At 44.7% G+C, this 10,634-nt stretch overlaps 1 protein-coding gene across 1 annotated transcript in view; it reads right to left on the bottom strand.

The window, feature by feature from the left end:
- Positions 1-10,355, bottom strand: part of si:dkey-91i10.2 (uncharacterized protein LOC555224 homolog) — an 88,798-nt gene extending 78,443 nt beyond the window's left edge. The window contains exon 1 of the mRNA XM_049593493.1: positions 10,085-10,355. The gene's annotated coding sequence lies outside the window, so the exon portion shown is untranslated. The remainder of the gene's footprint in view (positions 1-10,084) is intronic.
- Between the last annotated feature and the right edge of the window lie 279 nt (positions 10,356-10,634).

Here is a 10,634-nt window from a genome sequence, read left to right on the forward strand (position 1 = left end):
TTTAAAGCAACACAAATGTTTCACCTCTGCATAAACCACACAGCAAATCAGTCTGTCTCTATAATCATTGGTAAAATGTGTTACATGTGACATGTGTGTAGCTGGGACGTCTGCCCACATCATCTCCAGCTGAGCCTTTTTTTTCCTTTGTGTGGAAAATAGAAAAAAGGGATGAATGGTGGTGAGATAAATGAAGGTGTGGACAGACGGGAACATCAGAGCATGTAGCGCAGAGACAGAAGAAGAAAAGGAGAGGTGCAGAAAATGAGAGCAGGGTTACAAATGGTTGTTAGTGAAGGAGAAGGGTCGGATGTGGAGAGTGAGAACAGCTGGAGCCTCGACTTCAGCTCCGCTCATGGTTACACCTGATGATGCGTGGAGCAGAGGTCACGCATTGAGGGAGCTTTTACCTCGCCACAGGCTCAGCCAGGTTTTTTAAAAATGACTGAGCTGACAGGAAACTGCTGCCGATGTTTGCTGAGGTAACTTCAAAGTAACAACCTGCCTCACAGTCACCGAACACATCACGACTCAGAGCAAAGCTTGCAGGTGAGTTATGAGGGACGCAGCGAGCAGTAAACACGTCAGGTCACATTAACGTCTTTACTTATATTCTTAACCTGAGAGAAAACTCTGCTCACACTGTGCTTTAAACTTTACACCTGAACCCTTTACAGCTGCCACTACATTACAAATCACAAGGCACAATTACAGCTATTGTGATACTGTATGCTAATACATCCAGACTAATGAACCTGAGGGATTATGCAGGTTAATCCAGATTATAGTATTATTGGATGGAGGCCACATTAGAGGAGGTTACACACACACACATTAGAAATGAATCCTCTGAGCAGGTTAAACACTAAAACAGACGAGTTTCTCAGTCAGACTGTCACAAATGTTGGATGTTTGACAATTTAATGCAAGAAACAACTTCAGCTGCAGAGAAGAGACGATCAGTGACAGTGACAGAGTTTCCACCAGGTTACTCAGCATATTTTAGCCTCTGATCTTAATTTCAAAGGTCCAGTGTGTCAGATTTAACAGTGAGGACTGCAAATTGCAACCGACTGAAACTCCTCCCAGCTAGAATTCCTTCAGGGTTAAATGTTCAGGAGGTTTTTACCAGGAGCTGAGTTATCCACAGAGGTCTCCTCCTCTCCATCACAAACAGAACAGGTGATTAACACCTTCAAAACACTAATTAAAGAAGTTTCACATGACAAATGAGCCTTTTTTCCAACGCTGACAGTAGTATTTTTGATGCTGCAGCCTGTAGAGGTTGAGTTAACTTCACCCATTTAAAGGTTTAGTATGCAAATAAACAAAGTACAGACTCCTACAGCTATAATCAGTCTCAATCATCACTTATGACCCACTGTCAGCGTGAGGCTGTGTATTTCTCTGCAGAGACTCCGCCCTCTGCCTGGACTTATTATCTTATTCTTATACTGCTGTGGTGGGGACGTTCTGGCACGTCATGTAGGTGAGGTTGGGATCAGGTAGTAGCATCGTGCATCCAGTTATGAAGATCATCAACACAGCGCCGAAACAAACACACATCCAGTTAGATGTGAAAATACACTGGCTCCATACAGGCTGAAATGTTTATTTCAATGGAGTCTGGTGGGTTTGCAGATGATGATTTTGGGGCTGTTTCTGATTTTAAAAAAAAATGATTTTTTTTGTAGGGATCCTTTAAGTAAGTTATCACACACTTATAATACCAATCTGAGCCTGTACAGTTTTAGTGGATGTACACTGACGGTGCTCAGTTGCCTGCAGGGATTATCTTGCAGCCAGTCTCACTCACCACTGGACCATTTTTAAAAACTTGTCTTCCCAAAAAACATGGTTGAAAATACTCAAGTATCCCTTTAAGTACAGTACAGTAAATGTACTAAGTTACTTTCTGCCTCTGAGCACAGCTCAGACACACTTGTATTGTGCCTTTCTAGTCTTCTGACCACTCAAAGAGCTTTTACACTACAAGTCACATTCACCCATTCACACACGCTCGTGGCCGAAGCTATCATACACGGTGCCACCTGCAACTCAGTAACCATTCACACACACTCACACACTGATGGAGCAGCCATCAGGAGCAATTTGGGGCTCAGTATTCTGCCCAAGGACACGTCAACATGCAGACTAGAGGAGCAGGGGATCGTCAGACTAGTGGACGACCTGCTCCACCTCCTGAGCCACGGCTGCACCTTGACAATAAACTACACCGAAACCAAACAGGCCTGGCAGCAACTTAATGATTTAATTATAAAATATGTAAAATCTGTATCTGCTGAATGTTGTATCTGTGAGGACACATTCCAAACTGATGATATCAACCAAATATCAAAGTGAAGCTGATAAACCTCCAGTGACTCATCTGCATATCAACTGTGAGACACGTCAGCCCCAAGGTTCAGAAACTCATGGTCTGTGTTTGTTTGTGGAGTCTGATACACTGTCCACGTCCTTAACAGTGTGTGTGTGTGTGTGTGTGTGTGTGTGTGTGTGTGTGTGTGTGTGTGTGTTCATTTGAAGAGAGATCTCTGAGCCGCCCAGCCCAGCCAGCCTTGTCAGACTGACAGAGCATGGATGCTAAGCGCTGGTATTAGCATTTTATCAGCTGACCTTCGTGCTCTCTGCTCTGCCTCCTCCTCACTCCAGCCTTCACTCTCCCCTCAGTGAAGACACAGTAAACAGCTCTGTATGATCCAGACTGCGCTGCATCAATCACAACTGTTGGGACGAATCACTGTGTCTCTGAGATCTGGAGGGTGTGTGTGTGCACGCAGAATAAAAAGGCCATAATTAACAGTTTCACCTCCAGCAGCAGTTTTTCTCTGTGTTCTCCCAGAAGCTGCTTATCGTTGCCACAGCCGCCTGATTCTTAATTACTCCGCTGGTAATTAGTGGTTGTCCATAATTGGGATAGGGACTCCACACTGTCATCCACCCACAGTGGCCTTTGTTGATTGTGTTGGTTTGTAAAAAGGGGGAGGACAGGTCTCACACACACACACACACACACACAGCGTCGGTCATGCTGCCTTCACGTGGCCGTGCGTGCAGCTGTGACTGATGTTCTAACAGGACGTGAGGGGATGTGTTACAGTTTATCCTGCAGGCAGGACACAGGAACAAAAGGAGGTCCTCAAGGGACGACAGGTTTCATGTCAGAGGTTCCATTTGCTGCCTCGAACACACTCCCATTATCATCATTAAGAAGCTTACTGCTTTGTTCTCTTCTTGTTTCTATTCATTGTTCTTACTTCAGTCTGTGTCCAACACAATCAGCATGAATGGTGACCCTGTACGTCTCTGCAAACCACAGATACGTTAGCTTTATATGTTGTTATGTAGCAGAGACACTGAACCTTACTGTTTCAACAAGGCTGTTTTTAACACGTGGTTAGGGTTAGGCACAAGAAACACAAACTAAGGGTTAGTTTGGGAGCAATATCCCAGCAGGACACACAATGATGTCTCAGTAAATAACAAGCGCTTTACGTGGAACTATTCAGCAGAAAACACAGCAGCAAATGCAGCAGTGTCTTAGGAAAAAACACATTTGGTGGCACTGTGCAGGCAGGACACACAGCAATGTCTCCATAAAAAACAACTGCATTTCATGGAGCTATCGTGGCAAATGCAGTGATATCGCTGTAAAAAAAAAAAATACTTTTCATTGCACTATCCCAGCAGGAAACAACCGCATTATGCTACATTTTCCCAGCAGGAAAAATTGCTTTTTTTGTGGCATTATTCTGGCAGGAAACACAGCAGTGTCTCGGTAAAAAACAAATGCATTTTGTGGCATTTTCCCAGCAGCAAATGTAGTGAAGTCTTAGTAAAAAACAGCAGCGTCTCATGGCACTATCCTGGAAACAATCACTTTTTTGTGGCATTATGCAGGTAGGACACACAGAGATGTCTCAGTAAAGCACAACTGCTTCAGTGGAACTGTCCCAGCAGGAAATACAATGATGTCGCAATAAAAAAGAAACCGCTTTTTGTGGCGTTGTTCTGGCAGGAAATGCTCTGTAAAAAAAAAAACACATTTGGTGGCTAAAAGGCCGCGAGAAGACGCAGCGATGACTCACTATAAAACAGCTGGTTTTGTTTTTTGTTGGTCGCTAACAGTGGTGTGCAGCTTGGCAGGCGTCACACCTCAGTGACAGAGCAGCCAGCATTACACACTACGTCACTTTAGAAACGTTGATATGATACATATGAAATATGCAAAAACAGACATTATCAACATTTTCCTCTGGTGACTGGTGTCTCTTTCAGTGAGCGTATCATTCAGGACACATTTTTGAAATTTTACTTTCTTGATACAAGTGTAATCTGTGTGTTCTTGAGTCAAGGTGACATTCCTCTCGTCACAGCTGAGGAGGCTGAGTGCCTTCTGAATGACATCAAGACCAGGGGAGAGGAGTTTTTACGAACTGTCATCTTGACTCTGTTCTGCTTTATAACATTTTTAAAATGTTCGTTTCATTGCATGCAAAAAGAATATCAAACAAAGCTGCAGTCTGAGATGTTAAACACACTTTTTAGATGTCTGAGTTCTAAATGACTGAAGACAGGATGAGGTTTGAACCCTCCAAAGACTCAGGTCAATGAAAACTGCTGAAACTGGTGGAGTCATACAAGACAGGGCTGCTTAAAATCATTTATCCATTGTCTATAGGTGTGTTTATGTGGACTTATAATCAGAATATAAATGCGTCATGTCATGAGAGACCGCCCTGAGCCGGTGACACAGTTTTCAACCACACTGAAGCTCACACTGTGGTGAGGAGGTGTTCTTCTCTTTTCATTAGTAAACTGTGTAATAAAAACTGCTCATAAAACCTTAATCCTTTAATGACCACAGTAATGACTGATACTTAAAGAGACACTCTGGCAGATGGGCGCGGAGCTCCGGGAGCCTGAACACGGTTCATCTGCACACACTCCCCACACCGCGCTCACACAGACCTGGTTGAAAATCAGTGAAGTATCTGTTTAGGATCGAAGTGACTGGAAGTCAAGGGACTACAAAAAAAAACATGGTAATGAAAGGTAATTATGCTCATCAGGCAGAGCTGATGTTGCTCCAGAACAAAAACAGTCCATAAAGATGGCTGTCGCAGGTCTACACATTAGCATCAGAGCCCCGCAGGGCCTGAATGTACCCACCATGCATTTCTGCTGGCTTAGCCTGACAGATCGACCTGTCTCGTTAAATCGACTCCTGTTTACTGAAGGTGGCTGTGTGTGTGTGTGTGTGTGTGTAGCTAGCAGGAAGCTGGGAGAGTCTGCAGGTCCGACTGTGACCTTTAATCACATCACCTCTCTGATTGGGTCCATGTAGAGACGGAGCAGCACTGAGCAGGAAACTCTCTTAGACTCTACGCTGTGTTTTCTCTCACTGAGCTCAGCATCAGTCCGTTCGTTACGTTCAAACACACAGTGAAAGATAAAAGCCTTAAAGTGCCACTACACTCATTTCTGCATTATGTCTTTCTACCAGGTGAGATGACCGCTCACGCAGGGCTGCAGCCAAGAAGAAATACAGAGGTCTTGAGTTTAAATTCTCCAACATGACATCATGCTTCTTAGAAAGTTTTGGCCACAGCCCCGATAAAATTGCATTTAGCCAACACACACACATGGTTACGTTTAGCCATTACACACACATGGTTACGTTTAGCCATCACACACACATGGTTACGTTTAGCCATCACACACACACGTGGTTACGTTTAGCCAACACACACACACACATGGTTACGTTTAGCCATCACACACACACGTGGTTACGTTTAGCCAACACACACACGCGTGGTTACGTTTAGCCATCACACACACATGGTTACGTTTAGCCGACACATACACGTGGTTACGTTTAGCCGACACACACACGTGGTTACGTTTAGCCGACACATACACGTGGTTACGTTTAGCCATCACACACACATGGTTACGTTTAGCCGACACATACACGTGGTTACGTTTAGCCATCACACACACACGTGGTTACGTTTAGCCAACACACACACGTGGTTACGTTTAGCCAACACACACACGCGTGGTTACGTTTAGCCATCACACACACATGGTTACGTTAAGCCGACACATACACGTGCTTACGTTAAGCCGACACATACACGTGGTTACGTTTAGCCAACACACACACACGTGGTTACGTTTAGCCAACACACACACGCGTGGTTACGTTTAGCCATCACACACACATGGTTACGTTAAGCCGACACATACACGTGGTTACGTTTAGCCGACACACACACGTGGTTACGTTTAGCCAACACACACACACGTGGTTACGTTTAGCCAACACACACACGTGGTTACATTTAGCCAACACACACACGTGGTTACGTTTAGCCAACACACACACGTGGTTACATTTAGCCAACACACACACGTGGTTACGTTTAGCCAACACACACACGTGGTTACGTTTAGCCAACACACACGTGGTTACATTTAGCCAACACACACACGTGGTTACGTTTAGCCAACACACACACACGTGGTTACATTTAGCCAACACACACATGTGGTTACGTTTAGCCGACACACACACATGGTTGGGTTTAGAAAAAACAGAACAGGGTTTGGCTTTACAATCTTACAGGGAGTGAGACTGGCCTCCTGGGTGAAAGTTGGTTGTTGGACCCATGCATTACCCCTCCCACTTGCCTACTCAGACTTCCACTGCCTTAACTTTTATTGCTGTCCCACCGTTTTTCCCTCTGACACTGCCGGACACCATTAAACCAGAATGGCAAACAGCTGAGTATCATGCCGACGTGAAAAGACAGCTTTTTTCATCAGTGTCTGACACCAGAAGTGAGACCACGGAGTGAGACCGGGTTGCTAAGGTAGTTATACAGGCCTGTTGGCGATTCCCAGATATCCCAGAAAACAGTATGAAATATCTTGTCAGTGAACGCATCACATTCCAACATACTGATATTTGAAATAACAGAGAGACGAGTGGCCTTCATGAAATTCCTCCACACATGATCAAGGGGACAACAACTAGTGTTTATGAGCAAAACTGATCCATAAGACAAGAAACTGATTCTTCTTTATGATCCAGTCGTTTCTGCCTAAACCACACACACACACACACACACACACACACACACACACACACACACACACAATGAACACTCTGCAGGCGAAGCAGGAACATGTTTCAGTGCGCACTAACACATGTCCTGTGGGGAATGACTTTGTGAGAGCACCCATGACAATCCAAATGGTTTTCCAGTCATGTGACTCTCATCCTGGGGAAAAAAACACTCCAACTAATTCAGGTTTCATCAACTATTTATGTGCAGCCGGCCGGAGGATTTTCCGTTCCTGGAAAACTGAGAAAACTGCTGCCGATGCAAATAACACAGTTTTACCGTATTCATTAACATTATCTGATTGCAGTCTGGACGTCAGCCAACATTCCCATCAGCCCCGTGGGCGTTTCCAGTCGCAGCCCAGGTGCACCTGCCCACCACAGCCCAGGCATCCCCGAAAATGTGTTACTACAGGACTCCAGGGAGACAACAGGGCTCCCAGAGGGACGACAGCACTGCCTCTGTTTCATTTACTAAATGGCTTCACAGGAAATAAAGACAGTAATCTTTCAGCTGCTGCGTGGTCTCACCCTCTCCTGTCCTGAGTATCAAGCACATCGACAGACAGAAGTCTCCTCAGCTGACGCACAGTCACAGTCCTGCAGAGAGGACAGCGTCCAGGCTGCAGAGGTGAGGCGAGTTCACCCCAACAGCTGTTTCCCTGCTTTGATTCAGGTAATGACGTTAACTTATTTAGAGTCATTTCTGCTGCAGCCGCAGCCTCGCGCTACACAAAGCTAACTATTAGGGCCGACTCTGATCAGTCTGAGACCATTATTTGAATAGAGAATCAAAATTAATTCAATCAAGAGCAATTTGGATACTCAGATAATCACTTGGGTCATTTTTAATGACTCCAATATCAAATATTTGCTCATCAGAGTTTCTCAAATGAGATGATTTGCTGCTTTTTTCCATTTCAAATCATTTCATATGTAAATGCGACTTTAATAAAACAATCCCACTTCCTGAAGCTTTCACTCATGTCACACAACCTCTCGCAGCACAAGTGTAAATGTCCAATATTTCCATTTTTTGGAGCTCTTTAAGGGCTGTTTGTCCCTGAAGCTGAGACTGAAGGTTCAGTGTCAAGCTTTAAAACCGTGGTTGACAAAACATCCTCGATGCAGGACTCATAGAAGTTGCAGTATCAATTAGGGATCCATGATACTGGATTTTTTGCTAATATCTGATACATACAGACTCTCATGGTGACAGATGGAGACATGAAACACTGTTCAGTGTCTGTAATAATTACCTTAAAATGAGACACTTATATCTACACAGACAGCAGGTCCTCATTGGCTGCACCGCCATGTTTCTACAGGAGCCCAGAGTGGACAAACCACACACTGACTCTAGATAGCAACAGTCACGTTTTCGCATCAGCCACCATAGTTAGCAGCCCCTCTGTGTGTGAGGAGCAGTGTTGGAAAAACATTTGCAATGTGAAACTGTTTATTCAGTGTTTCAGTCAGCTGGTGAGTTTGTTTCTGAGGTCCCGTTTATACCACAACGATTTCAACCGTAAACGGCAAACTTCAGTTACGTTTTGGCCAATCGTTTATTCGACAGCGGCGTTTTGGGTGCCTGAAAACACAACGTTTTGTAAACGGGTTCCAGAGTGCAATTTTTTGGGAACAGCAGCGTCTCCGTTGTCATGGAAACTTGCAATATGCAGTTCCTTTGAAAACGGAGACTTTTCGCACATGTGCATTACGGTTCCAGTCACTGGGTATGCGCGAGAAAGTCGACCGTCACAACAACAATGGCGGACTCCCGAGCTCTGCTTGTGCTGCTCAGCCTGTTGAATGTATCAACACTTCCCCGTCATAGCGTAGATTTACTGTTGCAACTCCACCCCGTCGTCCATCCAGACAAACGTTTGTGCGGTTGCCATTTTGTTTGCTGACTTCACCGTGTTGTAGTGCTGTCCAAACGTGTAGTGTACAGTATAAATCCCACCATGCATTGCACTGAAGGAACAGACAAAACACATTCTGATACCCACACAGATGGGACGTCACTAACTGTGAAAACAACTAAGCTCACGGTGCCCAGTGTCTTTTATCACAACATCAGCTGTGACCCATCAGAACCACTGAGACATACAGACACATTGCACACTGTGTGATGGGTAACACCTGTGAGTTACAGCTCATTTAAACACATCATCTCACAGCATGCTGGGAAACTCCGCCCACTGAGCCCCAACACCATGTTAACAGCACAGTGATGGTGTGTTTACTGGCTGCAAACTGATCAGGTGAAATCAGCTTTATACATTTCAGTCAAAGAAACTCAAAACTTGTTGATTTAACAGTAAAATAAATGATGTCGACACAAACTCCACCTTCTATGTTATTCAAACATCAGGAGCAGTGACATGAAGTGAAACTGTGACAGCTGCAGGGTGAAAGGTCGTTTTGTTTTTAAGGCGCTGTGAGGACCGATAACCTGCTACCTCACTCCTCAAATCCATCTCTCATCACACTCAGGAATTTTTAACCCTCGAAACTCCTCAGATCAGTTCAGAGCTCCGTAAATTAGGTTTCAGTTTTTCACCCCAAATAAAAGGAACAAGTTACAACAGGTATTTAAATCACTGCTGTAACACAGTTTCATGCTCAGACACAGTTTTCCCTGAATAAACAATGGATGCTGATGATGATGATGATGATGATGATGAGAACATGCAAATATCATCAGTGTTCAGCCTCAAACTGAGCTGTTGTACATGGAGCCTGAATATACAGACTGATGTCAGCGTATAATCACACACACACACACACACACACACACACACACACACACACACTCAGTTCCCGCAGGAACCCTTCAGGTCAAACACAGAGGAAATGACCCAGGTTTCATTTCCTGTCTCTATATTCACATCACAGCATCATCTGTATCATTCAGATACTCACTCAGAGTTTCAGCTCCATCCCATCACACACAGGAACAGTGTGTGTGTGTGTGTGTGTGTGTGTGTGTGTGTGTGTGTGTGGCTCCCCAGCAGGTTGATGAGTCCTCACATCTGATGGACTAACGGACACCGGGAGCCGTGCACACCGGACAGTAACGACACCGACATGAGACCTCACACCGGCGGCTCGGTGCTTCCTCCTCTGTCCGTCCCTCGTGTTGCTCGGAGGGATTTCACCGGAGGATCCCGGATACAGCAGCTCCGCTCCTGTGCGGGGTTCTCCTTGGGAACTGTGCTGCCTTCACGGGCTGCTCGGAAACTCAACACTCACAGTTTTGCATTGGGAACACGTCTTGTAGCAGAGGCTGTGATTAGAGAAGACAGATTTTCATAGATAACTCCAATTAATAAATTATTATAACTAAAAAAAATCAAACAGAAAAACAGCAGAGAAGACAGTAAACATCTATTTAACTATTTATAAATGCACATAGAGTTAATATTAAAGGAGGAGTCACCTCTGAGTCTGGACTCTATAAATCTCTCCGCAG

This window comes from Epinephelus fuscoguttatus, linkage group LG13 (assembly GCF_011397635.1).
Source record: "Epinephelus fuscoguttatus linkage group LG13, E.fuscoguttatus.final_Chr_v1".
Classification (NCBI taxonomy): domain Eukaryota; kingdom Metazoa; phylum Chordata; class Actinopteri; order Perciformes; family Serranidae; genus Epinephelus; species Epinephelus fuscoguttatus.